The 9,914-nt window shown below is 43.6% G+C and overlaps 1 long non-coding RNA gene across 1 annotated transcript in view; it reads left to right on the top strand.

Annotated features, from left to right (window-relative positions):
* The first annotated feature begins 1,213 nt into the window (after window positions 1-1,213).
* The window catches only part of LOC144766914 (uncharacterized), a 57,075-nt gene continuing 48,374 nt past the window's right edge, over window positions 1,214-9,914 (top strand). The window contains exons 1-2 of the long non-coding RNA XR_013597977.1: window positions 1,214-1,275; window positions 1,397-1,462. This is a non-coding gene — a long non-coding RNA (uncharacterized LOC144766914). The remainder of the gene's footprint in view (window positions 1,276-1,396; window positions 1,463-9,914) is intronic.

Below are 9,914 nucleotides of genomic sequence, written 5' to 3'. Positions count from 1 at the left end.
ACATGTGTAACCACATTCAACTCCCTATCGAATGTGGGGAGCATACAAAAAAACTGGAAGATCGTGACAAGCAACCGTTTTGATTGGGAAAACCCTCTCTTTTCCTATAAAAGAGCAGCAAGTCTCAAAGACGCGTTAGTCCATACCCGTCCGGTAAAAAAACAGAGAAATCAAGAACCTACAGTACTGAATGCCTGGGGGCTCCCAGCGGTGACGGGCCATTTGCCCTGCGGGGACTGCAGTATTTGCCATCTGACCACCCACACGAAATTCCTGAATATTGAACCGGGCAAACAGTGGGAGCAACGCAGTCACACCAATTGCAACACAAGTAACGTTGTATATTTAATAACTTGCACGTGTACTTTGAATTATGTGGGAATGACCACCAGACGTGTAAAACTGAGGATCTGTGAACATCGGAGCAGCATCCGCTGCAAACGGAATGCAACGAAACTCACAAATCACTTCATTGAGAAGAATCACACGCCTAATGACATGCGCTGGACGATTCTTGAACATGTCATGGGTGATGAGAAAGTCTTATTTGAGAAGGAACAGCGATGGATCCATCGTCTATCAAGCCATCGCATAGGATTGAACGATGAAATACCGTGGGGCTCTGTATTGAGACGCTAACATTTCTCAAACATTTTTCAACCTGGTATTCTGTTAGACGACTAACTAGTTCCCTATACACACACTGCAACATTCTTTCTCAGTTTAGTAGAATATTATGGAAATGGGACTTTGTTTCTTCGCCCTTTCTTTACTGTCAGCCAGCATATAGACCTCGTGCTAACTTGACAATAAGGCTTTTGTTAATCCAGGCCCAACTGACCTTTTGTCTGTTCACATACAAATCACTCTGCAAACAGCGGTCCCCAAAACCCGATTATCCACGATACCGATTGACTCTTTAACTCGTATTTTTATTAAGACAACCGAGTGTCCTGATAGCCTAACAACTAAAGTACAATGCCATCTTATTCCATTTAACCTAAATAGTTGAGGCAATACCTTACTATATAATACTATGCTGAACACATAATAACAAATGTTTTGTGCATTTGCCAATAAAGTTTGGTTTCTGGTGTTGAAATTAAGCATGGCCACTTTAAGAAAGAGCGGAGGATACAACCACCTGAGCGTTACGTGCCGCTGTCACATGACGCGGAAACAACGCTATCTCTAACCGCGGCGCCCAGATTCAATCTTCATTCGGGTCGCGGTGGAGAAAGGTTAGGTAACCTGCGGGGAGTCGTCTGCGTATTAGTAAGTGGACAGCCAATTTGACTGTGTTTTTGGTTTTCTGTTAGCGCAGTATGCGATACCAGAGAGCTCGTTATATTTGGGTCTCTGTTTAACTGAAACATATTTTGTTTTTTATATACAGAGAACGCGACGTGAAGATAACCCCGTACCGTGTCGGCCCAGGAAATGCGATAAATAAACGCCTCCTGTGAGTTATTTGAGCAGCCTTTGTCTTTTCCTCGTTTCAAAAATAACCTAATCGAGCCCCTGACAGGTTCGGTTTATACAAAGTGCATTTTTCGCCGTTTTTTAAAAAGAAATTTTCTTTCAGAAATAGAGCTCAACTTTAATTAGATTGGACCCTATTCCATTCACCATATAAAGTAATTCGGTGGACCTTGAATACCCTGCCTGCCACTTGCAAACAGGCACTTGAGACAGATATTTCGATATGCTGTTTGAATTCTACAGTAGAATGTGTGAATGTGTTTTGCATATTCAATTTCCTCACCTGTTCTTTATTGGTGATCACGGGGAACTGTGAATTTGGTGAAGGGAGTGATATAATAATGTATTCCATGAAAGAATCACACATTAGTAAAGAAGGGTTTTTATCTGCTTAACATAATTTTGTTTTACAGGTACTTGGCCCCAGCAATTAGCTGAGTGTGCCTCATACGGCAACTGCCGTGAGTATTTACAAGAAAAGTTTAAAAAAAATTAAAACCACTTTTCACACTATTATCCCCACGGTTGGATGCACCTTAGCGCATGCAGACCGCCGGGGGAGCACACAACTTGTCCTGAAGAATGCTGAGCGACTCGGGCTCTCTTAGCAGAAACATGTTGACCAAATTTGTTTAAAATCTATTGAGGACTAGGGGTCTCCATTAATTGAGACAACACCTATGAGTCCACTCATCACCTGTTTTTAACTAGTGCTGGTTGGACTATTAATAAAATAGTTGACAGTCACAACCTAGCATTTTTTATCTTTGCACTCACTTAGCACAATTGGTTTATTCTGATCACTCCAACACACACAAGAACCAGCTCCGCTGTAACCAGGTGTTGTAGCACACTGGGGGGACGCTAGGTCCTTCCAGTGGGAACCCAGTGAGGAAGCATGTCACCACCAGGTTGGTGAGTGAGGGTTCTTTTTAACTATCATTCTGTGTGTTTTTCTTCACCGCTCCCTTTTCCCTAACAGAGGCCAACCTTCCCTCCACCCCGTGAAGCCTTAAGACCTGGAACAGGAGTAAGCCCTGTCGACTAACGTTTTTTTTTTATGTGTGTTTGTCTTGTATTTTATGAATGTTTGAAAGGAGAAAGAATATGCCGCACGTCGTTGTAAACTCACGATAATGTCAGTGAGAGAAATCGAGCCACGCACCAATAATCGATGAGTGTGAGAGACCGATGAAATAACGATGATTTGATCACCGAGCACGCCACGATTGATAGGTGTGCCAGTGCAAGCCACTAAGGGCTTTGTCTTAATATATGTTAGCTAAATACATGTAAGCACCATCATAAGTATATATTATTGATTGGGAGCCTTACAGTACACGCCAGTTCGCATCAGTTCTGAATGGGATGCACACAGAGCGAGCAGACACGTGAGAGTCAGCACTGCACTACGTTACAGGCATGTAACAGGTCTATTTATGACTGTTCCCCTTTTTCTCCCACAGGTCTTTTTGCATTTTTCTCGCCCATTTGGGAACGAGATACTTTCCTACTACAGATTTTTGTCAGTAGGTTGAAGGAATCTAGGACTGGAGGCGCGTTAGTGTGCCCTGACCACCCATTTTCCTCTGGTCCTGAAGAAAACCCGGCATTTTCCATCCACGGGTTGAAACATGTAGACCTTTCACATACTGATACACTTGGTCATAACAAACCTTACCTGTATCTATACACCTATTTTAACTTTGTCCAGTAGCTTTAGAATAAAATTATTTTTCACATAAGTTATACCAGGACATTTTTTAACATTATTTTTTGCACCATTCATACAAATACCAGCTCCACTGTAATCCAGGTGTCGAAGCACACCCTGATGGCACTCGGCTATCAGGGTGGACCCCGATGATGAAGCATGTCACCAACCAGGTTGGTGAGTGAGGGGTTTATAAACAAAAGAAGGACTCTCTTCTTCTACTATAGTCATCCCACTCAGATTGCTCTTTGAGCACTTCTTGGTGGTACTCATCCCATGTTTTTTAGATATTTAGTCCAGGGGACTAGGAGTACTCTCCATTCACCTTTGTGAATAGATTCCCTTACTCTCCCATTTGTTTATATATAGTATATACAGAGCCAGCTTCCTACACCTGGTGGTTCAACACCTGGCAGGTTCTCTGAATGCCAGGTTGAAAAAACTCAGCCGTCGACACCTAGCGGATCACGAATGGCGTCTCCAGCCAGAGGTGGCGCAAGGTCTCTTTCAGCAGTGGGGAGAGCCTTGGTTAGATCTGTTTACCTTCGAAGAGAATGTGCAATGTCAGCAGTATTGCACGTTGGAGTTTCCTAGACGGCTATCGCTCTGCAACACTTCATCGCAAGTGGAGCTCAGGCCTCATGAATGCCTTCCCACCCATACCACTCCTGCCAAGAGTTCTCAAGAAGATCAGGAGCGACCAGGCTCAAGTAATTCATGTGGCTCCCGTCTGAGCTGGAGAGTTTGGAATCCAGAGCATCGATCCTCCAATCGGGCTGCCCCTTCTGGAGGATCTTCGATCGCAGCAGCAGGGGGAGGGTTCTCCATTCGAACCTGTCAACTTTCCACCTCCTTGCGTGGAGATTAAGCGGCAACCGTTGATAACTTTGGACCTTCCTCCCAAAGTATGTAGTTATTCTGGCAGCCAGGCGGCCCTCCACCAAAATGGTATACGCCTGCCGTTGGCAAAACATTGTAATATAATGTACAGAAAAGTCTATTGACCTTCTTTCTGATATTCTTCTCTTTATTCTTACCCTTGTCCCGGCAGGGCTCTGCTTTAGGCACTCTTAAGGATTATCTATCTGCTCTGCCCACTTTCCTGCGGCTGCCTGACCAACTCTCTTTATTCAAGTCCTATTCAAGTCCCCTATTGTAAATAGTTTCCTGAAAGGGCATGTACGTGTTTCCCCCTACACCCTTTGTTATGCCTCAATGGGATCTGAACCTGGTTCTCACTTACCTCATGTGTGCCCCCTTTGAGCCACTACATAATTGTCCCTTCCGGTTGCTGACCATCAAGACAGCATTTCTAATGGCAATATCATGTGCCCAGAAGGTGAGTGAGCTGCAGGCTCTATCATCTAAGCCTGCCTATCTTATGGTATTTCTGGATCCGGTGGTGCTTTGTGCCCGGGCCTCTCTCCTACTTAAAGTGGTGACCTCATTCCATTTGGGTCAATTGGTTTCACTGGTCACCATGCTCCTTCACATCAAAAAGAGTGTTGTCGTTCTACCTCGACCGCACAGAAGAGTTCCGGGTGGACAATCAACTCTTCCTGGGCTAAAAAAGGCCGAGCAGTACAGTAGCAGTCTATTTCGCGCTGGGTCATTCTGTATAGACATCTGCTATGCGCTGACTAAAAAGCAGCCTCCTGAGGGCTTAAGGCAGTATTTCCCAAACTTTTTCAACCCCAACTCCCTTGACCTAATTGGCAGTTTGCCTCAGCTCCCCATCATGTTACTGTTTTTATTTTACCGGTGGGAGGATGTAAGCCCGACCTCGGGAGTACTTCCAGTTTTCTCCCTGAAATTAATTGGGATGAAGCTAATGAAATTCTAATCATAATTGTAACAAACCTTAATTAGTTAGGTAAGAAACAATACAATATTAATTGCCCAAAAATGTTCCTTGATCACACAACAATAGTTAGAAAATATGTTTTTCAATGAACAGGAAAAACCACCGAGTCTGAATGTATCTTAAAAATCCTGGTGAGATGGATGTGCTTGTTTTTCCTTAAATACCTACTGGACCTTTGGTGTTATTTTTTTAGATCACAACACGCATTTCTTTTTCAAGGTTAATTTTTGCCCTATATTTGACTTTACAACTGCAACTACTGAGAAACCAGCTTCCCAAGGGTAAGAAGTAGCAAACCGGGTCAAAGCACCCAGGACTTTCTTGCTTTTCATTGGGTATTCATCTTCAGTTTGGCACTAGGACTCAAGCAGTGACTGAGACTGGAACCTTACTTTCAATGTTGAGTCACCTGAAACATAAATAGGCTGTCCTACTTCCTCGTTGTTGAAATGCTGAGGTATCTCAGCATTGAAGGGGTCTCACCCATTTTATTGGCTCCACTTCATCCTCTGGAAAATATTTGTCAAGGTAAAAATGCAGTTGTGACAAATACAGAACAAAAACTGTCCTCAGTGCCTCCTTTAACGCCATCTCATTGTCTTGCAGGAACTAGTCGAATGAAGGAAAACATTCGTAATCACCTTTGCTTACACTGCTTTTCCAAAGGATCACTTTCTTCTTAAAGTCTGAAACTAAGGGGCTTTTTGTGACGCACAGGCGAAGCATTTTCCTGCCACATATAAACAAGGTCCGGAAAAGCCACCTGCGTGGTTTTCCTTTCCTTGTAAATATGGCCCTTTTACATGCAGCACTTTGCGTAAAAGGGGCATTCCATGGGTATTGCTCTGGGTGTTCCAACGCAACACCCATGGAACCTGACACATTTCCAGATTTACGAGAAATTGTAAACCTGGAAATGCGTCTGAATGCTACGCCTCCCTAAGGGAAGCATAGAGAGGCACAACGAGGAGAAATGTATTAATTTCTTCTTCCTGTTTTTTTTTTTATCTCTTTCTATGCATGATGCTTTCTGCAGCACACATAGAATGAGGAAATCACCTCTGGTGATTGTTTATGTACAGGAAGGTGTCCCTTTCTGCACATAAACAATCATTTAGATAATTTACGTTTTGAAAGTTCTATGTGTGCTAATGCAGCATACACAGAATTTTAAAAACGCCATTTCAGGTTGTTCCCTTCCTGCACATAAGCAATCATCCCCGTGAGGCAGGCATCCTTGCGCATGGCAGCCAATTGTGCACCAGCGGACAGGAATCTTTCATATCCTTGTAGATATGACGCATCCCTGTACTTTGAAAGTGCCACAGCATGGCACAGCCAAAGGGCTTGAGGTGCTATGCTGCAGCACTTTCTTGTAAATGAGACCCTTAGTCTGAAAGTTGCAAGATAGTTAGCTAGTATTATTGCCTTGCCAAGGACTTGTTCAGTGCATTCAGTTTTTCAAATAGATCAGAAAGAAAAAACACTTGTATTAGAAAGTCTGCATCAATACATTTGTCAGCGAAACAATGTTCAGCATCACGTAGATATGAGTATATTTTGTTCCTCAGCTCATACACTCTAAGCAGGGAGTTACCGAGAGACAGCCACCGAGAACTGCTGTAGAACATGAAGCATGAGTGTTTGGCACCCATGTCATCACACAGTTTAGCGAAATATTGTGCCTTCATTGGTCTTGTTTTAATAAAATGTACCACATTGGTTACTATTGTCAGAATACCATGCAGTTCTTAACTGACGTTTCCTGCTACCAGTGCTTTTCTGTGTATTATACAGTGTGTCCAAACAGCAAGGAAACCTCAGTGACATATACCCTGTGTGGCTCATTGCCAGGGAGAGGTGACACGTCTTCCAGCGGTAGGCTTCTATTGTTTCTTTTCCTGGGGGTCCTTTACACTTCTCCCTAGGAGGACAGAAGGCTGTCCTGTGGCTATCATCTTCGAATGGCCATCGGAAAACTTGGGCAATGGCATGGCAACTTTCTCAAAGCTCAATTTATTCAAAAGTTATATTAAATTTGACTAAGAAATCAAGTCGAGTTTAATGTAGTGATTATTTTCATACCTTGCAGTACCAACTTTAGTGGTCCAATTAGCATGCTGGGTTATTAGCATGTAAACCTGTACTCGCCGATGGGGCTACTAACTTTTCCACAGTAAAGATTATAGTTTTAGGTTTTTATTTTAAGGACACAGAAATACATATCCTACTTTTTAAAATAAAGCAGGGTGGCCAATATATATATGAAAAAGAGTTTAAATCAGCAAGTTGAGTTAGCAGTCTAAAACCGATTCATCCAGTCTGCAGAGGCAGGCTGGGAGACATGTTTTACTTTGCCACACTCAGGGAGGGACAATAAGTGCTGCACCCATGAGGGACAAATCAACTTGCACGTCCTACGTACCCCTGGTACCATACACTAGGGACACATAAGTGAGTTAAATTATGTCAATTGGGTATAAGCCAATCAAACATTACACCTTTAAGGGTTAGAGCACTGGAATTGAGGTTTGGTTAGCAGGCCTCTGTTCACTCACAGTCGAAATACCAGCAGCATCAGTCTAAAACACTGGGGGTGATCATGCAAAAAGAGGCATTTTCTTACAATGCTGCAGTGGGATTTGAATTGGATCCTTACTTCTCTAATGAGAAGTGGTTACATTGTTTGAATCCTAAATGGGCACTTAATTTCTACACTTATAGGATTAAGTACTACAGAGTGGGTGATCAGCTCTTTGTTGGATTTGCTGGTATGAAAAAAGTAAAGCCAGTCCAAAACAGATCTTATTACTGTGGGTTGTCCTTTGCATAACGTTTGTCCTTTGTGTTATGGCTTAGTTAAATAGGATTCTTGTGAGGGTCTGTGGGCTCATTCTACCAGGGTGAAGGCCGTTACTGTAACCCTGGCTCTTGGTGTTTCTGCTTTGGGAATCAATCAAGCTGCCCTGTGGGCATCTGTCCATACTTTCATCAGCCACTACAATATGAACTCTCGGGTCTGAGGATAGTCCTTCTGACCACTCTGTCCTGCAGGACATCTGGTTTAAAGTCTGCTCCTCAGCACCACCTCTATAAGGGGGCATCGCTGTGGTGTATAATCCTCACTGCCAAACCTCCTCACTGTTCTATGTATTGGATTTTGCAGAGTTAATAAGGTTACAAGTTAGATTACACACACTTCCAATGTTCTCTATTTGTCAGTAATACTCTACGTCAATTGTCATTTTATAACTTAATGCCTATATGCAGGAGTGGCACCTTTATGCTGCTCACTATTGTCACATGTGGAGGCAGGGCAGACTTGCAACAGTGCTTGATGGTGCCACCCATTGGACTGCAGGAGCAATTGAAGAATGTTTTCCAGTCTGATGCTTGGGAAGGTTCACAAGGTGAGGAATCTTTGGTTAGCTAGAATTTTCACCATAAAGAGCATTACTGAATGTAACTTGTTCTCCTGATGGATACTTCTAACTGCAAACCTTTCACCTTTTGAATTACCCCCAGGTGTCAGAGTTGGTCAGGAAATATTTTCTGGTAATTGCTCCTGCATGTCTGTAAGTGATACCATTAGACTTTGCTGCAGCCTTGTCGCACCTCTGGACGGTGTGGATCCATATATAAGTGTCACCCATACTCGCTGTCACCTCCTTTTCTTTAGGGGTGAGGGAAAATTCCACTCTGCCAGCGGACAAGTTTTTTCCCAAGCGCAGCTCGCCCAACATTACGTTGGCGAGCGCAAGTGAGAATTTGCGCCCGCTAGCATGGTTTTCATGCACATCCCGGTGAGATTTCTCAATGCAACCGTTCTCGTTGAGAAAGTTGCTGCTCGTTTAGAAAATCTATTTAAGCAGCAGAGAGAAACAGCACCCTATGGGCCCACCGCGTGGTGCAGCTTGTGCTGATTTTACAGTGTGGAACACGTTCAAGCTGCTAATAGTCAGCGCGAGCAGTGCTACGTGCCAAATTCCGCCTGTGTGAGGAGCTCCCTTATGTACTTGAAAGCCATCATGGAGTGGGAAGTGGATCACCAAGCAAATGACAGTTTCACTCCATGTTTCTGGCGTGCTCCAAGTCCCAGTGTTTAGACAACATCTTTTTGAATCGAGATTTCATCTTAGATTCACCCAGACAGGTGTCCTTTCCCTAACCCCCTTCCCCTGTCCCTCCTACTCCAGGGAGAGATTGCGTAGTCTGTACTCTAAGGGCCTAACTCCTAAACAGTCATCTGACTCCAACCCTATGCCACAGCTGGGTCTGGTTAACCCTGAATTTCCTAAGTCATTCTTGAGTCTGTAGCAGGTACAGACCTTCCAAGAGACTGTCCTGCAGCTTTTCTGGACTATTCTAGATCCTCCGGGAGCACCATTGAGCTCCATAGGGAGCCACCGGCCCAGGTGGAGCGAAAAGAGTAAACTTACTTTGGGAAAGGGCCCTGAAGCAGGTCTCCAATGGGAGGAGCGGATTGCTGAGGAGTAAAATGAGGTTAAAAAGAGGAAGGGCTTAGTATTAAATAGTTGGAAAGAGGAGAAAACTAGGTAAAAGAAGAAGAGGAAAAAAGACAGATAAAGTAACTAAGAACAAGATGGGAAGAAAGACTGGATAGGATAAAGGGAGCCGAAACGTATAAAAACAGACTACAAAAGTCATTATCCTGAACGTTCATGCTATGAAATGTGGGAAGAGAACGCAAATTAAGGAGTGGCAACGACTACATGGAAAGGCTGCAACTGGACATAAATGTCACATAGAGCAGAGACTAGCCTAAACAGGCCTTTAAAGGAAGTCTGAGCACTGACAACTAATTAGAAAGAGAGAACTGGGCACAGCAACTTG

Source organism: Lissotriton helveticus, chromosome 7 (genome assembly GCF_964261635.1).
Source record: "Lissotriton helveticus chromosome 7, aLisHel1.1, whole genome shotgun sequence".
In the NCBI taxonomy this organism is placed as follows: domain Eukaryota; kingdom Metazoa; phylum Chordata; class Amphibia; order Caudata; family Salamandridae; genus Lissotriton; species Lissotriton helveticus.
This window is presented reverse-complemented; position numbering and strand designations above follow the sequence as displayed.